At 39.9% G+C, this 25,692-nt stretch overlaps 1 protein-coding gene across 3 annotated transcripts in view; it reads right to left on the bottom strand.

The window, feature by feature from the left end:
• Positions 1-25,692, bottom strand: part of LOC129718123 (tachykinin-like peptides receptor 99D) — a 373,090-nt gene that overhangs the window by 145,819 nt on the left and 201,579 nt on the right. The window lies entirely within an intron of this gene.

The following is a 25,692-nucleotide window of genomic DNA, read 5'->3' as shown; positions in this document are numbered from 1 at the left end:
TCTCGTTGTCGGGATGGCCGTTTCCAACAGCTCCTGCTGCAACGAACTCCAGCGGGGTAGTGTTTAAAACTGCTCCTTGGCACTTAGCCGGGGGTAGCTAATGACTTTGCTTACCCTCTCCGGCGAGCAAACACAGAACACAGCACTCAACTCACGGGCCAACGGAACAACCTTCGTTGGTCTTACCAAAGCGGAACAATCTTCGCTCCTACGGGACACAAACGTGATCGAGGCTAAACTAAACTATTCCCGCGATGGATGCCTCTGTTGCCGACCACAACAAACCCGCCGTGACGTCGGAGTCAGCACTCAGCACACCACTTTTCCACAGCTAGAGGGAAATTACGGCCTATCTAACCCTAGACATTAATTCACAAATATAAATAAAAAATTATTGGCCCTACTAAACGCAACAATATCGTTCACAAACGAAAAAACGAACGAATTTAAAGGAATTTACGTAAACGATATTCAGCGCAACTGGTGAGAACTGTCATAACAAGTACACGCTACTGCGGGAGTGTCCAAATGCGGGTAATTTTCACTTATACACTCTCTTGCAGCAGTACCCAAAATTAGGGTTATGGATACTCCTCTATCTATATAGCTCCTACCACTCTATTTATATTAGAGTTTCATATCGTCGGTATGATGTGAATGTAGCAGATAGACAATGAATACTAGATATATCAACAAAATTGTGTGGTATTGCCGGGGTATTTTTCATGAAAATTTAGCTGTCTAGCCTCTTAGTTTCATTCTTCATTTTATTATTTATTCCTAATTCATCCTCGACAATATCTAGATCTAGGTAAGTGACAACAAGTTTTTACCAAGGGCATCGATTCTACTATCGGCCTTGTTATGGTCTAGAGTGTTGGTGAGGTCATGGAGAGCCAATCTTTTGAGAAGACCCCTTAACGGTGATAGGGTGCCGAAGCCCTACTTGATTTTTAACGTCAGGCACTTATATAGCATGAAGTGTGGAGAGCGTTTTATGGACAATAAGGCAAAGGAGCAGCAGCATAATAGTATTATAAGTATTTTGAATATTCTCACTAGCATAAATAGTACAGACTCGCTATGAGCAAGCATGCATATTCTTTATCAAAACATAAACCGTCAGTTATACTGCTGGTGTTGATTTGAGCAAGCATGCACACCCATTAGCAAAGATAAAAACCGTTTCACTAAAATAAGTTAGTAGGCAATAAGCTCACATGGTTGCGTATGGGTGTAACGTTTCGAATAGGGACGAAAATTTTTCAAGATTTTTTTTCGAAGAGGCACGTATGTTTGTCTGTTATTATGATTTGAATTGAACCACCTTTTAATGCTTACAACTATATGCCGTTTTACAGAAATATTGTTTCAAAATATTTACAGCTCGTCAAGGAAACACTTTCAAGATTTCACCTAATGCTTAATGCTATTGTTAGTTTCAGAAAACAACGCATGTCTGTTTGTGGTAATCGGTATTTTATTCCAATTCTTGTTTTCAGCCGCAAGAGGCAGCACCTTAACCTGTCTTAAAGTGTTATGGTTTGACGCATACTAGTTTATTTGTTTTATCTTGACATAACATAGTGAATACTTTCCACGTGTTTTTCGTAACTCTCCTAATATCTTTAGCATGTTCTATAGTAAAAATTTTTAAATTCTAGTCGTTCCGTATAATCCAATATTCCAACTTAACGTTTTTAAAATCCATTTTTAACATTATAATATGTACGTTATATGAACATAGACACCATTTGTGTATGCGTATATGTGTGTTAGGAGGTATGTATATGTGTGTGTATTTGCATGGGTGCGTATGTATATATGCGTATATGTGTAAAGTGTTGCAGTCTTGAAATAGTTTTTTTAACTCCATACCTCCATACATTCTTGATGTGTCTGTCATTAGAGATGGATAACATTTTCCCTGCACGTACTGGCGGGCGTGTGTAGCCGTGTGGAGTTGTTTTTGTTTTCCTCCACCTGGGAATCTTCGTATCTCGGTGCACCGATTTTTCCCTTTTTTGTCGATAACTTCCGTGGTTGATGCGTGAACGTGTGGATGCTCTGTTTGAATGACTTTCTGTGGTAAACGGTTGTAGAAAGGAGCGACACGTTTGAGCAAGCGCTGCAATGCGGTTATAATAACTTATTGCAATTCTTTTTGATTTTTTTTTTTGCGTTTTCTACGTTGAAAATTTGACCATTTCAGCTATGCAAGACAGTCAACCGAGATCTTCTTTACATGCACTAATAATTCCCACTGCTATAAATCATTTCTATTAATCTGACATAATATGAACCTGATAAATCTTCGTCCATATTTGAAACGTTAAACTCATGCACCAACTTGTAAGCGTATTGCCTACTATCTTATTTTCGTGAAACGGTTTTTTTTGCTAATGGGTATGCACGCTTGTTTAAATAAACACCAGCAGCATAACTGATGGTATTTGTCTTTGATAATGAACGTGCACGCTTGCTTATAGCGACACTAGTAGCATTATTGCTTGCTAAGCAAAATTTCAAAATAATCGTTACTTTTCTGGTCGGTGAAATGGTCATCGAGTGGCACGTCTGTTTGTCTGTATCCATATTATTATTTTATAATCCAATTAAATCATGGTCATATCACCTATAAAAGTAAATTCTGATCAAAAACCCAACCCACTAACAAAAACTCCTTTCCGTAGTCTTTGTAAAGATGCAGAGGTAAACTCGGCCTCTATCAAAGCAAAGACTACATTCTAACTTTCCTTGCTTATTGAAAATTCCATGCGGCACTGGCACAACCCGTAGCTCAGAGTGCCAAGAGAAACGGGATTGAAAAATTAACGTTCAAAATAATCTTTATCACATCCACGAAAACTATGAACAAGTTAAAATCGCTTTTTTGTTCATAGTTTTCATAATTTTGCATATATTAGTGTAGAATAATTTGCAAATTAGATAAGTTTAGAAAGTATTACATATTCACAGAGTTTTATTGTATTCTGAGAGATTGCAACATCTGGTCGAGTTAGTGTGAAATCCGCATTCAAGGTCACCCGAAATTTGATTGGAATACCCGGTCATACCCGGCTATGATTTTCCGTACACTTCTAGTTTATAGAAAGATTGATTAAATGAATCTAATTTGAGCTGCCCGTAAGTGCCAATTATTGAGATACATTAATTGAAAAATGAGTGAAACTTTGCCCCAAAATTAAGTTTTAAGCAAACTATTCGATTTTTATTTATTGTATATCTGATTGTGTATTTGGCATGGCACGATACATTATTTGTTCAACTGAGCCAGATACAGTTTCAATTAAAATTAAATTAGAAAGGGAAAGGAGGGAGGCACTTTTATATTTCTTATATTTTAAGCTAGTGGGGATTTATGGTGAGAGGAGGGGAGATACAATTATTACTTAAAGCTATTTTAAGACAGTTAAATTCTATATAAAAACTATTGAAAAGATAATACTATATATTGATATTGTCTTGTTTGTTTATCGACTGTAGCGGTTAATTTTGTAGATTTATCGGCTTAATCAGTCCATGTATAGAAGCAAAAACGATTTTTTGTTTCTTAATCCGACAGTTTCGGTGACTTTATTTCACCTTTTTCAAGGAGTAGATTGATAGTTGATACTGGTTTTCATTAACTCTTTTTTGTTGCAACAGCTAAAGTGGTATATACGTGATGTCGCTTAACAGCGTTATTGCAGCATGGGTCATTTATGGTTTATGGTGATTTTATTACCAGTGTGTGATTTTCATACTTGTTGGGGCTGCAGTGGACTGTAACTACGCTGGTCGGTAAACGTTGCATGCGTTCTCAGCGGGAACCAAGCCGGGGGGAGTAGGGCCCTTTCGTTCCTTCCCAGGAGTGCAAATAGATTGGCCCGGACTCCTTGGATTGGCTTCGCCTCATGAAGCCGCGACGTGATTGGTCTTGACTAGCCCACTTGGCTAGTAGCAATCAGAAACTCAAAGGTATGAGCCTTGAAAAAGACTCTCAAAAACTCTTCAAATTCAATCAACTCTTACGGGTGGAGATGGAGGACAGGATGTTCGGTGGTCGGGTGCACACACAGAACTACTGTTTAGACTAGTTTATTCATTTCATCTTTTTATTCTCTTTATTATTTATTCTCCTCGTTAATGTTTTTCGCGGTGACGCAACTCTTGCCCACCGATGGGCACCTCTGCTACTGCAGCTACTATTATTGCTGCTACTGTTTTCCTTTCACTTTCTGCTTCCTATGTGTATCGTATCGTGGTCGAAAAAGCAATGAACTCTGCTGCCGCTTCTGATGACCTTTTATACCATTTCGCAGTGCGAAAGATTACAAAGGGGCGGGGCTGAATCTCACAACGCTGTTTACCTACTGCGACAAAATTAGTGGTACATTTGGACTGAACATTATCCCCCAGGCAAGCAGTGGAAATTGCAGAAGTATACTCATTATCAGCTATAGGCAAAGGCTCAAGTTTGTGTATCGGCCTTTGAAACGTACCTGTTTTTGTCTGGACGTGGTGTCTTACCAAATCGTCGGCTCCAGGATAAACCTTCACAACACGTTCCACTCGCCAGCATTGAGGGGGAAGATTATCTTCCTTTAGCACGACAATCAATCATTCCAGGTCGGATTTTATTCCTTTTCTTGGTTCACTTTCCACTTACTTGCAGCTCGGTGACATACTCTTTAGACCATCGCTTCCAAAAGTGTTCACGCAACTGCTGTATGCGTTGCCAGTGCGATAGTCGATTGGTCGGAAGGTGCACCAGTGATGGTCCTGGAATAGCCAAAAGTGGACGGTTTACGAGGAAATGTCCAGGAGTTAACACTTCCAGTTCCGCTGGGTCGCTTGATAAAGGATACAATGGCCTCGAATTCAGTATTGCTTCAATCTGGCATAACAGGATGGAAAGTCGGAAAAGTGTCAATGAAGTGGATTGATGCACTTTCTTCAGTACTGTCTTCACGCTCTTCACTCCAGCTTCCCAAAGCCCACCAAAGTGTGGCGCATTTGGGGGTATCGTTCGCCAGTCAATCTGCTTCGCTTGACAGTACTCGAAGATCTTGTTCTGGGTTGCTTCCTCTTTGAAGAGTAGATACAGATCCCGCAAAGCTGAACGTGCACCGATGAAATTTGTTCCATTGTCGCTGAACACTTCCTTCGGAAAGCCTCGCCGGGATACGAAGCGCTGAAATGCGGCCAGGAATGAATCTGCCGAAAAATCTTCCCCTGCTTCCAGATGCATGGCCTTTGTGGCCATGCACACGAAGACACAGATGTAACCTTTTATTAAATTGGCTTTCCGTCCAGGATGCTTCACGTAGATTGAACCTGCAAAGTCAAGTCCAATTCTCTTGGCTGGTGCAAAGTCAAGTCCAACTCTCTTGGCTGGTGCAAAGGTGACACGGTATGACGGCAAATCCCCCATTTGTTGAACAATCGTAGGCTTTATTCGGAAGCAAGTGACACAACACCTTCCTGATGGTAGATTTTGCGTTGATCAACCAAAACTGTTGTCGTAGAAGATATTGAACGCTGCTGCATCCAGTATGGAGTTTCTCGCGATGTATATCGGTGATTAAACCACGAACGATGGGACTCTTGTCAGGTAATATCAACTGATGTTTCACTTCGAATGGTAGATCAGAATGGCTAAGTTGACCGCCCACTCGCAGTAGATCATTGTGCAGAAACGGTTTCAAGTTATTGAGACGGTGGTTGAACTCTCCCGACCTAATGCACTTGATCTCCTTGGAGAACTCCTGATGCTGAACAGCTTCAACGATAAAAGTGAGGTACGCTGAAATCAACCGGTTTACCTTCTTCCTTCTAGCATTCGATGTGAATGTTAGCTCCGGAATCTCGACATCCGGAAGGGTAATTGGTTCCTCTTCCTGATAGTCGACGGTACGCAATAAGTGAGGTCCATTCCACCAGTGGTCATTTTCTGCAGTTTCCTTAGCAGTTTGTCCTCGTGACACACTGTCCGCTGGATTCTGGTCAGACCGAACGTACTTCCAAACAATAAGCTTGTGGGACGTAATCTCTGCAATTCTGTGGCGAACAAACACTTGAAGACTATCAAGTGGCTTTCGTAGCCATGCCAGTACAACCTGGCTGTCGGACCACAATATCGTCGACGTAAAGTTCATTCCTAATGCTTCTTCAACCTTGCTCTTTAATCTTGTTAGAAGTCGAGCGGCTAGTAACTCTTTTCTCGGTATCGTCACAGGCGTGGACGGTGCTATTTTAGACTTTGCGCTGACTAGCCTCAATGATGCTCTGTCATCAGGGAAAATCGACCTCACGTATACGCAACCACCGTACGCCTTCTGGGAGGCATCGGCGAACCCTGAAGCTCGATAGAACTTGGCGCGAAATGCGAATTTGCTCACAAGATGGTAGCGATGTCAAAAACTTTCCCATTGGTCCAGAAGGCCATCGTCTAACGGCTCGTTCCATTTCAGCTTACAAATCCATAGATTTAAGTTCAAAATCTTCGCCACTACCACCATAGAAGAAATAAGACCAAGAGGATCGAAAATATTGGCGATTTCGGACAGAACTTGTCGCTTCGTTGGTCCTTTGATCTTCTCTGGGGATTGCGATCGAAACAGGAATTCGTCAGTAGAAAGATTCCACATTAAACCCAATGTTTTTATAATGTCGTTGATACCGCTTTCACCAAGTGAAACACATCGCTCTCTGTATTCATTGGGAATAGGATCCAAAAGACTATCATTGTTGGAAGACCACTAGTCCAGATGCATCCCACAGGACTTCAGTAGGCCTATCAGTTGGTCCCGAAGTTCACACGCTTCTCCATAATCGTCGGAACCAAACAGTGCATCATCAATGTAGAAATTCCTTTCCACGATCATCGCTGCGAGTGGGTATCTGTGTCGTTCATCGCGAGCTAATTGAAGAAGAGCGCGCGTTGCTAAGAAGGGGGCCTCTACTGTACCATATGTACCATATGTAATGGAGTGAAGGCGGGGCCGATCAGTATCTGACGATACATTTTGGATACGTCAGAACTCAAAACGTATCGGAATTTTCGAAAGCGAAGAATTATGGACAGCAAATCGCTCTGCACTGTAGCACCGACCATCATCACGTCGTTGAGTGATAATCCAAACACCTTGGCCGATGCGTTGAACATAACTCGACATTTAGTAGTCGTGTTTGAGGGACGTAAAACAGCATGATGAGGAATATAAAACTTCAATAATCCAGGAGGGTCATCATACTCGTTGATCTCGTGACAATACCTAAGAGCCTCGTACTCATCCAAGAAGGTGTCATACTGGACTTTCAAATCTGGGTTACGTTGTAGCTTCGATTCCAACATATGAAATATCCGCAAGGCCATAGAACGAGAATCTGCCAGCTGGGGAGCGTTGTCCTTCAACGGTAGATGGAGGATAAATCTGCCACTGTCATCTCGTCGATACGTTTCAGGAAACTGTGCTTGCACTACTCCTTCTCGCTCGAAGGAACCATCTCTGGTGAAACACTTTCCAATTCCCAAAATTTATGCATAAGCTCTTCCATAGGATCGACGCTAACAGCGCAGGTGCTCATCGCAAGGCTAGAACAGGACCTCTCAAGCAGCTTACCACCCACTAACCATCCCAGTTGGGAGTCATGAAGGCTAGGTAGGTCGTCGTATAGTTTCAAGCACCCTGGTTCCATCATATCGTTGAACCAGTCCATGCCAGTGAGCAAGTCAATTTGGGTGGGTTAATGGAAAGACGGATTAGCCAGTTTCTGACCTTGTGGCAGTTTCCAATTGTCCAGATTTATCTTTACCGTTCGAATGCGACCGATAATTTTCGGTAGACCAAGCAATTCACGAGGAATGAGTAGTTATTACATCTTGAGCGGACATTTATGTATTTTGGTTGAACTCTGGAGTGGCCATTTTTGTAACATCATGCGATTTCGATGAGCGCCGGGCGGAAAAAGTTTCCTTTTAACTCCAAAAATAAGCCATGAAAATTTGAAGTTGAATAGAGTTCATTTAATGGACCCACAAAACGCTTATATTTAAAAAGAATTGATTCTCATAAGAACTGTTGTTTTTTATCTCTTTTTTAAGTTTTTTGCCCTAGTTTCTTAAAATAGTTGTATATTTTGCGTTGAAATATTCTTCAATTATAAAATCATATCATTAGGGACATTCACATATTACGTAACGCTGAATTATAGCAATTTTGAACACCTCCTACCCCTAAATAAAGCAATTTAGCATGGGGGCCTCGCGTAATGGAAATCTTCGTTGAATATCCCCTTCTTCTAAGTACGTTACGTAAAAAATAAATGACCTTTCATATTCGTTAGAGGTTTTAAAAATGTCATTCAGTGATTATATCCTTAATCGTACTTAATTATTAAATTATTACTATTATTTTCTATGAAACAGTTCAGCACTAGTGACCTGAATGCACTAAGACGGTGAATTTTATCAAATACGGTCGGTAGATCTCCTGTTGATCGAATAGCAATTCTTATGAGTTTCGATGGAAGTGCAAAATTCTTAGGCGCGCTTAAAATTGATTCAAGCTGCGGCAAAAATATCGCCTAAGAAGTTCATAATACGCTAGTGGATTGAAACATTTCGGAAACCAATATTACTTGTCCTCTTCATTTTTATGAACTTTTTTGCAAAATATATTATATGGCAAAAGCATCGGACCTGAAACACTTTTCTTTAACCGTTTTACAAGAGCATCAAACGAAATCAACTCATTCACAGCCAATCAACTTCAATGATCCAAAAGTTCTGATCAGCTTCAATGATCCAAAAGTTCTGATCATTGATCATCAATTGCATTCAAGACATGGCCCTGTTGGTAGTCAAACTTCACATTCATGTGTTTTTCGAATGTACGAGTGATGTTTAATGTATTAATAAAGTTATGAATTCTCTACGTGATTCTTTCGCTTATGCCGAAATTTAAAGTCGTCTCAGACAATGTAACTGAAGAGATGAAGCCCTCTCAAAATGGTACAGCTTTATGCGTGGTGCTTCGATGGTATGGTCCACGGCGTCGCGAAACATGATCTTAAATTTTTCACAGTTCTTGTATCTTCCGTCAAACGTGAGAATCGCACGAGGAAGGGACTGCTGGATTACCACCGGTTGCTGATTCTCAGCGACTGGAGCCATTTGTTGGAGCTGATTCTGTGGAGGTGCTGTCAGATGCCGAGCCAGGTTTCGAGAATAGTAACGTAGAATAGTTCATGTAACGTTTTGAATCTCAAGTACTTCACATAGTGCTCTTCTCGTTGGTTGATTGGAAGACTGGCCACAACTTGCTAATGTAACTGGTGGTATTCGGTGTATGCGGTATCCACCTTCTTGATGTAGACCTTTACTTGAGCAGGAGTTAGCTCAGTCTGATCCGCTTCGGCTCGAGCCAAGATGTTCTTGATTCGAGTGACATTCCCTTGAGCCATTCCACGCATGTAGACCAGCGTATGCAATGCAGCTTCTGCCTCTTCATTGCCCCTGTTGGTTTTGGCTGGCATATGCAACGTCGTCATTGTCACACTTCACTTTTTCACTATTAGTCTCTTTGATTGTTTAACTTCCACTTACGCGTCTTTTGAGTGTTTTTGGAGGTGTTTTCACTTTCAATCTCCGTGTTTGCCTCCGACCTCCAACATCTATCCCACACTCCGATGCAGCAGTTCACAATCGCCGGGTGACGAATCAAAAGATGATCCGAATACGCTCACGGTTTAGTAATTGGCTCGAAGGACCAAAAAATATGTTGGGGCTGCAGTGGACTCTAACTGCAAACGTTGCTTGCGTTCCCAGCGGGAACCAAGCCGGGGGGGAGCAGGACCCTTTCGTTCCTTCCCAGGAGGGCAAATAGATTGACCCAGACTCCTTGGATTGGCTTCGCCTCATAAAGCCGCGACGTGATTGGCCTGGACTAGCCCACTTGGCTAGTAGCAATCAGAAACTCAAAGGTATGAGCCTTGAAATCGACTCTCAAAAACTCAACTTACGCGAAATAAAGCTGTTTTATTTAGTTTTCACCGATAAGAGCCAATAAAACAGACAAGTAAGAAACTCAAAAACTCTTCAAATTCAATCAACTCTTACGGGTGGAGATGGAGGACATGATGTTCGGCGGTCAGGTGTAAACACAGAAGTACTGTTTACACTAGTTTATTCATTTCTTCTTCTTAGTATTTTTATTATTTATTCTCCGCGTTAATGTTCTTCGCGGTGACGCAACTCTTGCCCACCGATGGGCACCTCTGCTACTGCTACTGTTCTCCTTTCACTTTCTGCTTTCTAGGTGTATCGCGGTCGGAAAAATACTGAACTCTGCTGCCGCATCTGATGCCCCTTTATACCATTCCGCAGTGCGAAAGTTTACAAACGGGCGGGGCTGAATCTCACACTGCTGATTACCTTTTTTAAGGGGGGATTTGTTAGTAGCTTAAGTATTTATGATAAATATTAGTAAATAATGAGTATGTGTGTCCAATCACAAATGGTGACTTCTCAACACTGTTAGAAATTTGTTATTTTAATTGTTAGGATTTGTTTGCTTTCGCAATTAGGACTTATCATTCGTCGGGATTTAAACCCACTTGTCAAGAAAGAAAAGTAAACTTACATCGCTGATTTTTTTTAAGGGGGGGATTTGTTAGTAGCTTAAGTATTTATGATAAATAATAGTAAGTACAAATGAGTATGTGTGTCCACATCACAAATGGTGACTTCTCAACACTCGCCTACACAGAATTTTACGCACCGGGACGTTGGACTATATTTCTCGGTCCCTAAGGGAGTCTAAAAGTTGAGATCTGGCGCCACAGTACTCAGTGCATACCCAAACAATATGCTCAATGTCATGGTATCCCTGTCCACAAACGCCAAGATTGCTACTCGTGAGGCCAATACGCAAGAGATGTGCGTCAAGCCCACAGTGATTGGACATAAGTCTAGACATCACACGAATGAAGTCTCGACCTACATCCAACCGCCCGAACCACGGTTTCGTCGATACCAGAGGGATGATAGAGTGTAGCCACCGCCCCAATTTTCCTTTGTCCCATGAGGCCCGCCAGCTAAGGAGTTTCTTCTGACGAGAAATTCCAAAAAATTCATTGCAAGCAATGGGTCTTTCGTGAATATTATTGTTTATTGAGCCCACCATTGAGCCAGAGAGTCAGCCCACTCATTGCCCGGGATAGAACAATGGGAAGGTACCCATGCTAAGATAATCTGGGTTGATTTTGCGGAAAAAGCACTCAGATGTTCTCGTATTTTTCCCAGGAAATACGGAGAGTGCTTCACATCCTTCATCGATCGAAGAGGCTACATAGAGCTGAGACTGTTCGTAAAGATGAAGTAATGGTCCATGGGCATTGTTTCGATAATCTCCAGGGTATACTTAATTGCAGCAAAAATATTTTTTTTACATCGTCGATGGCCGCGCTTTTTTCTTCGGTCAAAATTGTATCAGAAGTAGGCTGGGCACTCTCGGCTAATGTGGCAAAAACGTTTTCCCTAGCATCCCGTATTATGCGCTGAATTCTGAATTTACTCCAAAAAATCATTCCACAAATGCAATTTATGGAAAGGTTTTTAACGACTAAGGTAGGAACTATTTTTACTGATCCTTGAAAAACGAATGGAAGTTGAGCTTCGCCTAAAACGTTAAGCTCATCTCCGCTGGCGGATCGCAAAATTACGTCTTTACGAAGACGTTGCATATTTTTATTTTTAAGCTTCAAAAAAACTGTTTCGTTGATAAGTGTGTAATTGCTACCACTATCAAGAAGCGCATGCAACGAATATCCGTAGATATGGACATCGACATATGGTCTATTATCATTCGCTACTGGGCATGTGACGTGTAAAACTTCTTTGGCACGTTCGTACAAATCATCGTGTGTGGCTGTCCAGTACGCGGGTGGACTTTTCGCTTCAAATAAATCATTTTCTAACCATCGGTGTTCTGCGAACCGCGATTTTGGGTCGGGTGAGAACCGTTTTATTAAACAATACGGACAATAGTTAGTTGGGAAACCAAGAAGACCACAAAATCCACAGAAAATACCCCGTGGCTGCCGACACATAGCCATATGATGTCAGACTCGGCCACAATTGTAGCACGTATCAATGGATGGTGGTTAAACTGGGACACGGTTATATGGGAAAAAAACCTAAATTAATCCACCTAGCGGTCAGACCCAGCCTTTCTCATTCAAACTTTTATTTGTCTGAACTTCTGGCATTTCTTTTGGTTTTCACTAAAACACGACTTGTTGTTACCATGTCCCAAACGGGATTGATTTATTGAAACTCTACTTAACTCTAAGTCACTTCTTAATTTCTAGCTTTTACCTAATACTACTTTACCTGTGAGTTTGATGTATGTCGGTATATGAAAATAGGCGGGACCAGAGCATTGAATTGTCATTGGTTGATACAGTGTGGCTTGCTATAAAACTCACACTGCTAGCGGGCTATTCCTATACGCCTGAGTGTAGGCAATAGCACATGTTCATGATGTCCGCAAGTTGCGCTAGTGTCTTAGCTGCTTGCGGCTCTCGTTCTATTTCGAAAGGATAAAGTGGGACGAGAAAGAATCGTGGGAATCTAAACATTGCTGGCTGTGCTGGCAATGTTTTGGTTAGTTTTATGAGGTGTTGTAAATATGGGATCGAAAAGGTTCTTTGGTTCTCATATATCCACCTGCACTTGGTTAATTTTCCAGTGGTTGCATGTACATGCATGAGAACCCAATGTGTGGTAATTTTGAATTATTGAGGAAACATGGGTTTTAGGAACTGGGTTAGTTCGGTGGGAAAGAAGTGGTTTGCGTATGGCTAATGTCATATGCAACACTTGTCGTGGGAATAATTTGGAAGATGTTTGACTATCCGGCCCGTGGGAATATGTTTTCTGGGTCCGTTTGGAAAGTCATTAAAATTTGGAGGATCATGTTATCCTCGTAAGGTTTCAGCTTACATCTCCTCCCCAAGAATGATCTGGAGGGTGAAGCCGAAGGATCATTCTGAAAAAGGATAGGTAGGGTTTTCTGTAATTGTTGTCAATAATTGTTTTATAAATCGTGAAAAATGCCTTGTTGCTCACCTTTACAATACTGATGAATTTTGTTGTATAATGAATTCTTGTACGTGTATATATTATTATTATTATTATTTTCTATTATAATGTATAACAAAATTGTGAATATAAAATGTATGTAGTGATATGATATGTTATAATATTTTTATATAAAAAAAATGTTGTGTGTATAATATGTGTTTTTGATGATAAAATAATATAATATTTGTAAGTTATAATTATGACATATCGTAGTGTTTTTTTTTTGTATACTTAATATAATCTTTTATTCAAATTTTGTATGTAATCTTTTGTATAGTCTTGTTTTTATGATGATTTTAGTGCTTGATGTAGTTGCTAATCGTGGTGGTGCGTTAGCTACTACATTCCTTATATTCTACTATTTACAATTTTTGATTTTGTGGTCTATGATTTTTTTTTTTTAAACTCTACTATGTACAATTTTGTCATCGGTATGATGAACTAAATGAATGAAATGTTTTATTCTTAATTATGATATTTGTAAAACAGTTTGTGTGTTATCTTAATTCATGCGCTACCGAGCTAATTGATTACTGCTCAAATGTTGTTTGTCTGTATTTTTCTTGTATGTTGTGGAATAGTTAATGTATATATCTTTTTTTTTTGTGAATATTTTTCTGTGTTTACGTTTGCTATATATTTTTTTTTGTTTTGCTTCCCTTTTTTTTGTTTTGTATATGAATGTTAATATGTTTAAGTATATATAATTGATATCGTGTTGCCTCTAATGTCTACGTGTTTCTGTTTCTTTAATTTTGTTGTTCCTAATGTCTATATTTCTGTTTGTTTAGTTTGTGAATTTTATTAATTTGTGTTTGTTTAATTGCTTGAATTTCATTTAGTTCCATTTTGTTTATTTTATGAGTTTCTTTAATTTAATTTGCTTTGTTTAGTGTTTTTATTTTTGCTTTATTCTATTATATTCGTAAGTTTAATGACGTCCTTCTGGTTCACCTCTTTGTGCCAGGCATCCGGGGAAAATTATAAAAAATTGGTTCTTGGACAGTAGAGCGTTAAGTTCTGTGTCCATTTGATACCGTCTTGTGTAGTTGCTTCCCGGGCATCTGGTAACTATCTTGAGTTCCAGGAATAATTTCGTTATTTCTTGTTTCCTTCTTATATTCTATACTTTGCTGAGGATTTTTAGCCTTTCCGCTCAACAAAGTAGGACGTTGCTTGTTTGCATCGCCTCTTAAAAGATTATACTGGTGATTTTAAGCCATTTCAACCAGATAAATCTGTAATATTTCGGTTACTCAGCTAGGTTAGCAGATGTGGTATCCGCTTCCTACTTGAATAAACGTCTTAAATTTAAATAATTTTCGAAATCCACTGGAATCCAAAGTTGATCAGACTTAAGATTGCAGTTTATTTATCGTTTTGAGCTCATGTGGTGATCGATCACATGTTCTCTTAACGACGTAGATTTAGATAATTATTATATAAAAGTAAAAAAATAATATTTATAAATTGGTGCAAAGCAATGTATTGTGCAGAATAAGAAAAAGAAAAAGAAATTAATTTAGTGAGAAAAAAAATTAATTCTATTCTAGCTCTTCTAATCCGTATTTCGCCTCCAAAGCTTTCCAGTTAAGGCTGTTATTGTCATTGCCTAACTGACTTTGGTTTATTAAAAATACTTGGTTGTCTCCCTGATGTTGAAAATTGCTGTGATTTTGTTGATGTTGGAAATGTTTTCGGCTCATGCCTCGTCTAAAATTTCGATTTTGGTATTTATATTGTGGATATACTTGATTTTCTCTAATTGGTCTGTAATTCTGATAGTTATTGCTGTTGTAAAAATTTCTAAAATTTCCACGGTGGTTTGTGTAATTAACTCCTTTATTTCTATGAAGGTTTTCCTGAAACCTATTAGGACTTCTCTGGTGTTGCATTGCAAACACGTTGTTTGTATTTCCAATTTCAGACGATAGAGCAGCGTCCATAGTGTATTCTTGCACCTTTTGGACCGCTTCGCTTATTTCTGAAAATTTCCCCGCTTTGAGGATTGTTTTTAATTCTCTATTACTCATTTCTTTTATCAAGGAGTTTAACCCTGATTTTAGAGCTAAAGTGTTTGCTGTTTCAGCGGGTACACCTTGCTCCATGTACATGAATTTGAGTTTTTGTGTGAGATTTTCCACGTCATCACAAAGCTCGTTCGTATTTTTTGATTTCACTTGTCCCAACTTGGCAATCATCGTGTCGGGTGTTTCTTTAGATTTACATCTTTTTTGGACGTCGAGGATTAAAGCGATTGATTGTTGGTATGTTGGTTGGTAGGCCTTGTCTTGCCTTTCCAACCAATCTAATTTTCAGATATTTTATAGCCGTTGCCACCTGGTCTGCTGGAGTTAACTCAGCTAGTAGGTTGGCAGCGTCAACGAATGAACTGAGTGCATCAGCACTTCCGTCGAACGTTGGTACAAGCGCGGTCGCTTGCTTTATGTCGAACGTTTCGTTATTCATCATGTTAGTCGTTTGCCTTAATGGGTTAGTTATTTGTTGCCCTTTACTGTTTAGTCCGCTGCTGCCCGGGAGTGGGTCAGTGGTTTGTATTGTTGATTTGGTGTTTTTGCTATTGTCAGGTGGGTTAGTGTTATGGATTTTTGCTGTATTGTCTTTATTTCCCGCAGGTGGGTTATTGCGTTTGCTACTGTTAGTAATTGGGTCAGTAGTGTTATTTTTGTTGTATTGTAATTTTAAATCTATTATGTTGTTGATTTCGTAGTTTAGAGTCCTTGTATTTTTCACGATAGTGTTAAACTCTTTGTCGGGGATGTTGTCGTTGTTCACGTGTAAATATTCTTCTACCCCTTTTGTTAGTATGTTACTGAGGTGTCTTTTTGTATGTAAAAGTTCGTCCGTGAGCTTTGTGTTTATAGCTTTCTTGAGGTATCTATGTAAATTCTCTAAATCCTCGTATGATTTTGTCATTTAGGTTCTTGCTTTTTAAGTGTAAGCATATGCTATTATGTTATGTTACATTTATTTGTAATATCTTTCTAAAAAAATTTTTTTTTTTGCATAATTTGTGTAATAAAAAAATTTGATTTGTACACAGGTTTTAACTATATAAACATTGTAACATTGTATTATTAAGTGTAAATATATATATAAAAATTTGTTTTGATATAAGTGTGGTTACTTGTTGTTTCCGAGGCGATGCTGCTGCTGCTGTCACCTGTGTTGCTGCTGGATACAAGCTTGTTGTCTTTGATGCCTGTTCGGTCACGTCCACCGAATCGTTATTTCTGCTACTTCAGCTGTCGTTGTATTTTTATAATTGTTCTTCCCTTTTTTTTCACTGTTTATCTCTTATGGGCGAGATAGTTGCCCTTATTGTTTTGTGCACTTGTTTGTATTGTCTTTCCAATTTTGTCACTCTATTATAGGCTGCTTCATAAGCCGTTTCCATTGTCACTTTTTATTATTTTTTTCTGAAACAATCTGAACTTAGTTTTTGTTTAATTGTCCTTTATACTGTCGAGGCACTGATGACTTGTAGGCGTGTTTCTGCCTTTTTTTTTTTTTCAATGTAATTTTTGATTGCACTTCGTAGCAACCTAAACGCGATTATTAAAATTAAGATCAGTGCTATTAAGCACAGTGCGCCCGCGGCGTATTTATTCTCGACCGAACTGTTAGCACTGCTGCTCGCGGTGTTCGTTATCACTTCGTCCGCACTGAAAAACCCCATTGTTCTTTTCTCTCACTGGGTATTTTAGATTGGTTAGTTCTTCTTTTATTATAATTTTTTTTTTTTTTGTTATTTAACGTGTTTTAACGGACTGTTTTTAAGCTTTTCTTCACATAAATCATCACTTCTATGCCATTTTATGCCATTAGGCTTTTCTTCACATAAATCATCACTTCTATGCCATTTTATGCCATTAGGTCTGAACTTCTATGCCATTTTATGCCATTAGGTACGAATCGTTTCACTTTATTAGGTTTTTCAAGCACTTAAATTTTTTTGTTTTTAACTAACTTTTTTTTGTTCTCACTTTACTTTGAGGCTTGCATTTCACTGCCTTTTTTTTTTTTAAAGGTGGCGGGGAAATCTGCAAACAGACACCTGAGAAGAGAACTCAGGGTGTGGGGATGAGACTAGGGGAGAGATGCTGGGGTAGTTACACTCGCCCAGACACCTACTGATCCCTGTCCCGACCCACTAAAACCCCTCCAGTCTCCAGCCCTGGTCTTCCCGGAACGACGGTTAAGTATTACGTCGGGGAGTGGCTTTTGTGCGTGATGCACCCTCTTTACTCTTATAACCTCCTAGCTAACTACCTGGAGACTGGTAATTAACTACCACTGGCGTGTTGGTGGTTGACCCGCCACACACGTTGCAGCTCCAGAACAATCTGAGAGGCGGCCGCACAGACCGCGTTCCAGATGTCCGGGTCGTCGCACATCCTCCGGACTAGATTGTCCGGAGTAGTGCCAGGCCCGCTCACAGCCATCATGTTGCTCCTCGCTCTTGCGAAACGGGGGCATACGAAGAAGACATGCTCAGCAGTCTCCTCTTCCTCCACGCACTCGGGACACATGGGGGACACCGTGTGTCCGAACCTGTGCAGATATTGCCTGAAACAACCATGGCCTGACAGGATTTGTGTCAGGTGGAAGTTCACTTCACCATGTCGTCTCCCGACCCAGCCGGATATCTCCGGTATGAGTCGGTGCGTCCATCTGCCCTTTGTGGAGTTGGACCATTCCCGCTGCCAGCGGAGCATCGAGAATGACCTTCTGGTACCTCGTATGCCCCTTGTGTCACGTTGGTCGAAACACTCTCTGTCCTCCTTGATGGCGATGCTGATAGGCATCATGCCGGACAAGACACAGATTGCATCGTATGACACCGTACGATACGCACTCGCAACTCTCAGGCACATGAGCCTGTAGGTACTTTCCAGTTTACCACGGTAACTGTTAGTACCTAGCGCTCTGGACCACACTGGCCCACCATACCTAAGTATGGACGAAACCACGCTGGCAAGAAGTCTTCGCTTGCTGCCATAAACCGCTGAGCTTTTGAACATCATACGAGATAGTGCTGCAATAGCCGATGAGGCCCTCTTACAGGCACAGTCGACGTGACTCCCGAACGTGAGCTTGTCGTCCACCATAGCCCCCAAGAGCTTCATGGATTGCTTCGAGGTGATGGTGCAGTCTCCGACTCTGACCACCGCCTGTTGCTCCGATTTACGGTTGTTCACAACCGTGACCTCCGTCTTATGATGCGCGAGCTCCAGTTTCCTGGAGCGCATCCAGTCCTCGACCTTGCGTATACAGTGCGCGGCCGTCAACTCGACCTCCTCGATAGACTCGCCGTAAACCTCCAGCGTTATGTCGTCTGCAAAGCCGACGATCACAACCCCTACAGGGAACTTGAGTTTCAACACTCCGTCATACATGACATTCCACAACACCGGGCCCAGGATAGAACCTTGCGGAACTCCTGCGGTAATTGGGACGCACTTCTGACCCTCCTCCGTGTCGTAAACAAGTACTCGATTCTGGAAATAATTTTCCAGAATCTTGTACAGCGACACCGGTACATGGATGCTCCTGAGCGCGAGCGCTATGGAGTCCCAACTGGCACTATTGAACGCATTCTTCACGTCGAGCGAGACGATTGCGCAGTAGCGTATTCCCCTTCTCTTGCGCTGGATTGCTACCTCCGCCGTCTTGATGACGGAAGAGATTGCGTCCAGCGTGGACCTGCCCTTCCGGAAACCGAACTGGTTACTTGCCAGACCGTGTACACCCTCCGTGTACCTCACCAGTCTGTTGAGGATGATCCTCTCAAGCACCTTGCCCGCGGTGTCCAACAGGCAGATAGGCCTATATGCCGATGGGTCCCCTGGCGGTTTCCCAGCCTTCGGCAATAAGACCAGTCTCTGCCGCTTCCACCTGTCCGGAAAGAGACAGTCATCCAGGCACCTCTGCATGACTGCCCTGAACAGCCCGGGGGCCGTTTTTATCGCCAGCCTGATCGCCAGATTAGGGATACCATCCGGTCCCGGTGCCTTGCTCACCTTTAGGGATTTGGCGATCACGATGAGTTCCTCATTCGTAACCCTTGCCTCCTCCCCTGCCTCGACACGGCTGTCGTCGCTCACGGATTGGATGCTCGGCAGGTTGGCCGACCATCTCTGGTCTATGTCTGAGATACTGGAACGTCGGACGTGAGACTCGACTGCCGGAGGCCAAGGAATTGGCTCGTGGCGTGGAAAGAGTCCCTCGATGATACGCTCCAGCATCGCTGGTGATCGCTCTGCAGGCGCCAGCACGCCTTTAGTCTCGGCCATTACGATCCTGTAGGCGTCACCTAACGGATTTGTATTGGCACTCGCACATAGCCTATCGAAGCAGGCCCTCTTGCTGGCCTTTATCGCACTCTTTAGCATCGATCTTGCCGAACTGAATGCTGCGCGGCGCTCTGTCCTCTCTTCTTCGTTTCGCGCACGCTGCATCTTCCGTCTTGCACGGAGGCACGCACTGCCTCACGGTCGCCATCTGAACTTCTGGCATTTCTTTTGGTTTTCACTAAAACACGACTTGTTGTTACCATGTCCCAAACGGGATTGATTTATTGAAACTCTACTTAACTCTAAGTCACTTCTTAATTTCTAGCTTTTACCTAATACTACTTTACCTGTGAGTTTGATGTATGTCGGTATATGAAAATAGGCGGGACCAGAGCATTGAATTGTCATTGGTTGATACAGTGTGGCTTGCTATAAAACTCACACTGCTAGCGGGCTATTCCTATACGCCTGAGTGTAGGCAATAGCACATGTTCATGATGTCCGCAAGTTGCGCTAGTGTCTTAGCTGCTTGCGGCTCTCGTTCTATTTCGTAAGGATAAAGTGGGACGAGAAAGAATCGTGGGAATCTAAACATTGCTGGCTGTGCTGGCAATGTTTTGGTTAGTTTTATGAGGTGTTGAAAATATGGGATCGAAAAGGTTCTTTGGTTCTCATATATCCACCTGCACTTGGTTAATTTTCCAGTGGTTGCATGTACATGCATGAGAACCCAATGTGTGGTAATTTTGAATTATTGAGGAAACATGGGTTTTAGGAATTGGGTTAGTTCGGTAGGAAAGAAGTGGTTTGCGTATGGCTAATGTCATATGCAACACTTGTCGTGGGAATAATTTGGAAGATGTTTGACTATCCGGCCCGTGGGAATATGTTTTTTGGTTCCGTTTGGAAAGTCATTAAAATTTGGAGGATCATGTTATCCTCGTAAGGTTTCAGCTTACATTTGTAAAAAATATTTACATGAACGCTTCCATCCAATAAATGTATATTCACTCTTAAAAAATATTGATGTTGTAATCTATACATATAAAAAAGCAATCCGGTCTGTCTGTCTGTCTGATCCATATAGGCTCGAAAATTACCGAACCGATCGGTGTGAAAATTTGTATGTAGGGGTTTTTGGTGCCGATAAAGGTTCCCATGATAGTTTGAGACCCCTCCCTTTTCTGAAAGGGAGGGGTCCCATACAAATGAAACATAAATTTCTGCACAACTCAAAAACAAACCAAGCAAATGAAACCGAATTCGGCATGTAGATGTTTTGAGAGGTAAAAAATATGTCCATAATGTTTTGACACCCCTCCTTCTTTTGACAGGGAGGGATGCCATACAAATGTAACACAAATTTTTGCACATATCGAGAGCTAACCAACTAAATGGAACCAAATTTGGCAGGTGAATGTTTTAGTGGTAAAAAATATGTTCCATAATCGACCTCAGGCAACATTTTGGATTGTAAGATGGCAACTTTCGGTTTCTGGAAATCAGCCTGAAATGGACGATTCCCATTAAATATGAGTATCTCCGGAATCAGAAAGATGCATAGAAGCTAAAAATTGATCACAGACACAATCTTGAATTTTAACATGGTGACTTCCGGTGTCTGGCAAACAGCCGGAAATGACCAAATACCATTCAATATGAATGCTTTCGGAACCAGAATTACGCCCAGATGACAGAAGTTGATTTCACAGGCAATTTTAAAGTTCAAAATGACGACTTTCGGTTTCTGAAAAACAGCCCAAAGTGACCAAATACCACCCGTATCTCCGGAGCCAGAATATTGCAAGAACACCACTATGCATTGTAGGATGGCAGCTTCTGGTTTCTGGAAGACAGCCAAAAATGGCCGATTTCCGTCTGACATGAGTATCTCCGGATCTAGAATGATACACAGCAGCTGAAATCGACCACACATCCCATTTTGGATTTTAGGTTGGCGACTTCCGGTTCCTGGGAAACAGCGGAAAATGATCGAATAACACCCAATATGAGTGTTTCTTAAACCAGCATGACGCTCAGAGGCTAGCAATTATCTTAAATACCATTTTGAAATCCAAGATGGCGACTTCCGGTTGGTGAAAAACAGCCTAAAATAACCAAATACTATCCAATATGAGTATATCTGGAACTAGAATGATGCAATGAGCTAACAATTGACCTCAGGCACCATTTTGAATTGCTAAATGGCAACTATTAGGAAACAGTCGAAAATGACCGAATAATACTCAATATGAATATTTCTGTAATCGAGATGATGCACAGAAACCAAACATTGACCCTGGACACCATTTTGAATTCAAAGACGACCACTTTTAGTTTCTGGAAAACAACCAAAATAACTAAATACCTCCCAATATGGGTATTTCCGGTGTCAGATTGATGCCAGAAAATCTGCTAAAAATGACCGAATACCACCCAATATGAATATATATTCAAAATTAAGGCGATGTACAGAAGCCAAAAGTCGAGGATATTGTAATTATTTTTTTTCTAAAAATAAATCTTTATTTAGCTTTTCCTTAAATGTACATATAGTTCTTTGTTGTATCTTCGCAACTTTTTCATTGTTTCTTTGTTTTTACATTTGATTTTTTGTACATATTAAGTCATTGTCAATTCTTATTTATATTCACTCCAAATGTGGAAAGGGAAACTCAACCTACCTAAACTTATTGTCTACAATCTGCTGTAATCAGATCTAGAAAAAATTCAGATAGTTTTGAAAATGCTTCCTAAATATACTTTTACTGTTGAACCGTTTTGTTCTTATGTTTTGCTTCAGATCGTTTATGTCTCCTTTTCCCTTAGTTTCAAAATTAAATGATATTGTTTCCGTTACTAGCCATAACGCAGCTTTAAGTTTATAAGTTTATTATGATAGCACTTCGTCCGGGTCTTTGATTGTTATTTTCAATCCATTTGCCAGACCATAATTTAGCCAATTCCATATTATACTAGAGGAATCACATTTTTTTATCAAGTGGCTCAGGGTCTCTTCAGTAGAACACTTTTCACACAAACTAGATTCTATACCTCTTATCCGATAGTTATATAATTGTTTCTTATGTATGGCAATATCTTTAAATATGCTAAATAAAGTACATTTACCCCTTGATGACAAAAAATTTTTGTTGAGATTCTCTAGTATGTTCTCCCATAGAAGAGCATTTCGATAAACCCAATCATTTCAAACGGTTTGTTATTTGACTTTGATCTTATCCTATGGCCGATTCATCGTGCATTTGCAGACTTTTAACACATCGCAAGGAATCAATAAGTTTGGAACGTTCAAATAGTACGATACCACATTTTAATTATGTTGAGGCCACATATATCGAACAAAGCAGGTATAGTTTTAAATAGTCCTTGAATTTCTGCTCTTTCCTTAACTTTTGAGCCACATATCAAATTGTTATGAAGTTTGTTATTTGTAAGTTCGAGAGATGACTCGTTCGTATGACACAATTTTTTTTTTTTTAAGGGGGGATTTGTTAGTAGCTTAAGTATTTATGATAAATATTAGTAAATAATGAGTATGTGTGTCCAATCACAAATGGTGACTTCTCAACACTGTTAGAAATTTGTAATTTTAATTGTTAGGATTTGATTGCTTTCGAAATTAGGACTTATCATTCGTAGGGATTTAAACCTACTTGTCAGAAAAGGGGAAGTAAACTTACAACTAACTTAATTGCTAACTTATTGGCTATAAAGAGAGCTTATCGTAGCAATTGAGGATTGCAACGATTTTTGTCGAAAATTGTTAATAATTTTATTTGATATAGCTTCTAATGGTTCAACACCAGTAAGTCTATGTAATTCGAGTGTACCAAACCGAGGAGGACGCTTCAAAACCATTTTCAGAATTTTATTCTGAATCCTTTGGAGCGTTTTCTCCCTTGTTGAACAGCAACTTGACCAGATCGGTACAGCATAAAGCATTGCTGGTCTAAAAATTTGTTTGTAAATCAAAAGTTTGTTCTTTAAACAAAGTTTAGAATTCCTGTTAATGAGAGGATATAAACATCTCGTATATTTGATGCACTTGGCTTGTATACTCTCAATGTGCTCTTTGAAAATAAGTTTTTTATCATAAATTAGTCCCAAGTACTTAACCTTGTCGGACCAACTTAAAATAACCCCATTCATCTTGACAACGTGATTATTGTTTGGCTTGAGGAAAGAAGCCCTAGGCTTATGCGGAAAAATTATCATTTGAGTTTTAGAAGCATTGGGAGAGATTTTCCACTTTTGCAAGTAGGAAGAAAAAATATCTAAACTTTTCTGCAATCGACTGCATATGACACGAAGACTTTTTCTTTTTACGGAAATGCTTGTGTCATCGCAGAACAATGACTTTGTGCATCCTGGAGGCAAATCAGGAAGATCTGAAGTGAATATGTTGTACAGGACTGGACCCAAGACTGAACCTTGAGGTACACCTGCTCTGACAGGAAATCTATCAGATTTGGAATTCTGATAGACAACCTGCAGAGTTCGATCAGTAAGATAATTTTTTAAAATTTTGATTAGGAAAATTGGAAAATTAAAAGTTTGCAATTTCGCAATCAAACCTTTATGCCAAACACTGTCGAATGCTTTTTCTATGTCTAAAAGAGCAGCTCCAGTGGAATAACCTTCAGATTTGTTAGCTCGTATCATATTAGTAACTCTGAGCAATTGATGAGTTGTGGAATGCCCATGGCGAAATCCAAACTGTTCATTTGCAAAAATTGAATTTTCGTTGATGTGTGACATCATTCTGTTAAGAATAATTCTCTCAAACAGTTTACTTATTGAAGAAAGCAAACTGATTGGTCGATAACTTGAAACTTCAGCTGGGTTCTTATCCGGTTTTAAAATTGGAGTAATTTTTGCATTTTTCCATAATTTGGGAAAATATGCAATTTTGAAGCAGCAATTGAAAATTTTCACTAAAAATTCCATTGTGCTCTCAGGGAGATGTTTGATTAGTATATTAAAGATTCCATCGTCACCAGGTGCTTTCATATTTTTGAAATTTTTAATAATTGATTTAATCTCATTCAAGTTAGTTTCGATTATTTCTGCAGGTAAAAAATTCTGGGGAGAAATTTAATCAAATTGACGTGTGACTTCATTTTCAATTGGACTCACAAAATTCAAATTTGAGTTATGAACACTCTCAAACTGCTGAGCAAGTCTTTGAGCCTTTTGTTCATTGGATACAAGAAAACGTTCACCATCTTTTAAAACTGGAATAGGCTTTGAAGGTTTCTTAAGAATCTTCGACAGCTTCCAAAAAGGTTTTGAATATGGTTTCAATTTTTCAACTTGAGTCTCAAAATTTTGATTTCTCAGAAGAGTAAATCTATGTTTAATCTCTTTCTGTAAATCTTTATAAATAGTTTTAAAAACAGGGTCACGAGAACGTTGATATTGACGTCTGCGGACATTTTTCAAACGAATTAGAAGTTGAAGATTTTCGTCAATTATTGGTGAATCAAATTTCACTTGAGACTTTGGAACAGAATAATTCCTGGCATCAACAATTGCACATTTTAATGCTCCCAAAGCGGAATCAATATTCACTTCGTTTTGCAAGTCAAGCTCATTATTGAAATTTCTCTCAATATGAGTTTTGTATCTTTCCCAATTAGCCTTGTTATAATTAAAAACAGAGCTCATAGGGTTTAAAACTGATTCATGTGATAAAAAAAAAGTTATTGGAAGATGTTCAGAATCAAAGTCAGCATGTGTGATCAAATCACTACATACATGACTTTGATCTGTTAGCACCAAATCAATTGTTGAAGGGTTTATTACAGAAGAAAAGCATGTAGGACTATTCGGAGACAAAATAGAATAGTATCCTGAAGAACATTCATCGAATAAAATTTTGCCATTGGAATTACTTTGAGAACTATTCCATGAGCGATGTTTAGCGTTAAAATCGCCGATTATAAAAAATTTCGAACGATTTCTGGTGAGTTTTTGTAAATCACCTTTAAAATAATTTTTGTGCTCGCGTGTGCATTGAAATCAGTTTTAACTTCAATTCCCAAAGTTTCATTAACTTTCGTCTCAAGATGGGGAAGAGCACGATGTTTGATTCGGCGATGAATAACAATTGCAACTCTACCGCCGGAACCCTGAATCATATCATATCTATGAACCACGTAATTGGGATCATTTTTTAATTTTATGTTAGGTTTCGAAAAT

This window comes from Wyeomyia smithii, chromosome 1 (assembly GCF_029784165.1).
Source record: "Wyeomyia smithii strain HCP4-BCI-WySm-NY-G18 chromosome 1, ASM2978416v1, whole genome shotgun sequence".
NCBI classification, from domain to species: domain Eukaryota; kingdom Metazoa; phylum Arthropoda; class Insecta; order Diptera; family Culicidae; genus Wyeomyia; species Wyeomyia smithii.
This window is presented reverse-complemented; position numbering and strand designations above follow the sequence as displayed.